This window comes from Austrofundulus limnaeus, unplaced genomic scaffold (genome assembly GCF_001266775.1).
Source record: "Austrofundulus limnaeus strain Quisiro unplaced genomic scaffold, Austrofundulus_limnaeus-1.0 Scaffold738, whole genome shotgun sequence".
In the NCBI taxonomy this organism is placed as follows: Eukaryota; Metazoa; Chordata; class Actinopteri; order Cyprinodontiformes; family Rivulidae; genus Austrofundulus; species Austrofundulus limnaeus.
The window spans coordinates 102,983-104,396 of NW_013953140.1; the positions used below are offsets into that span (position 1 = coordinate 102,983).

The window sequence follows — 1,414 nt, forward strand, 5'->3', positions numbered from 1 at the left end:
TAACTATTGTTTATTACTTGCATGTTAATTCTACTGAAAATGTATTTAAAAACAAACTACATAAAATGATATTTTGTCTAACTTTCAGTAAAACACAAAATGTATAGTTCAAACTGAAAAATGAAATTTTAAAGCTTTATTCAGCTGCAGAAAGTCTGAAGGGTTTTATTTTGCTTGTTTCACATGATTGTAGAACAAATATATTCCTAATGTTTTTTATGCAGCTAATTATCCTGAAGTCTTTTACATTGTTGTGTTTTTAAATTATCAAAGTATTTCTAAAACAAGCAGAGTAAAAGTAAAACAAAGAATCCTGGGAACCGACAGAAAAAGCTGCAGTTCATTGATCTGTCCGCCAGAGGGCGCGAGCTCCTCACCTGCGTCATCAATGCACCTGTTCTCCGTGAGGCACAGGGCTCTCAGGACTGAGCGCACCGCATCTTTTCACGTCTAAAGAATTAAAGGCAGTCTGCTGCAGGACCGGATGTTGGAGATTAAATCTAAAACATGTTTAATGAAGTTTTACCTGAGCAGGTAATCCACCTGCAGGTGTGTCGGAGGTGAGTGCCCCTATCCATCTCTGTCCAGAGGAACAGGTTTGACTCACAGAGCAGGAATCTGCAGCTCAGACCGTCTGCAGGACCAGGACCATGGGGGTCTCTGATCTGTCACGTGACGGAGCTTCTGTTTTTTTTATTTTTATTCATTCTCAGGGTGAAACGTTTTGTCAAATCTATAAAAATGAAATAAATCAGAACATTTTCCACAGTTTGGAGGAGAAACAGTTTGAATAATTTCCATTTTTAGTTCAGTCCGGGTGTTTCCATGGCGCGTCGTGACGCACAGGAGAAGGGTGTGTGTCTGTGTGTGTGTGTGTGTGTGTGTGTGTGGGGGGGGGGGGGTTCGTTTGAATCCCTGCCTTCTCTTATTAAATGTTTTATTCTTTATATTAAAGCTTAAAAAGCATGTTTGAATGAGATGTTTCCATTTCAGGCTGTAATTTAATTTAATTTTTCTGGAGGAGAAAAGTCTCTCCTGACAGATTTAACATCATATTTAATCATGTTTAAGCTTTAAAATAAATACAAACCTTTAATATATGAGATGAATCACATTGTATTAAACTGAGATGTTAATGAAGGGAAATAAAAAAAAACATTTTATTTTATATTATAAAATGTAAACTTGGTCTTACCTTCTGTTGGGATCCTTTATAAACAGCTTCAGTTTGATGGTTCAAAAGGTTTAAAATGAAAATATAAATATTTACTAATCAAATCAAATCAAATCAAATCAAATCAAATCAAATCCACACTGTTGGTGTTTTGGCTGAAAAAGATGAACCTGCTCTCCTTCATGGCTGAAAGAAAATGGAGACTCCGCAAATTTCTGCGCTCTTTCTGCGCCCCCCCCC

The 1,414-nt window shown here is 36.8% G+C and overlaps 1 long non-coding RNA gene across 1 annotated transcript in view; it reads right to left on the reverse strand.

Moving 5' to 3' along the window:
- The window catches only part of LOC106532253 (uncharacterized), an 8,401-nt gene extending 6,993 nt beyond the window's left edge, over positions 1-1,408 (reverse strand). Inside the window, exon 1 of the long non-coding RNA XR_001312040.1 lies at positions 1,196-1,408. This is a non-coding gene — a long non-coding RNA (uncharacterized LOC106532253). The remainder of the gene's footprint in view (positions 1-1,195) is intronic.
- Positions 1,409-1,414: the final 6 nt, after the last annotated feature.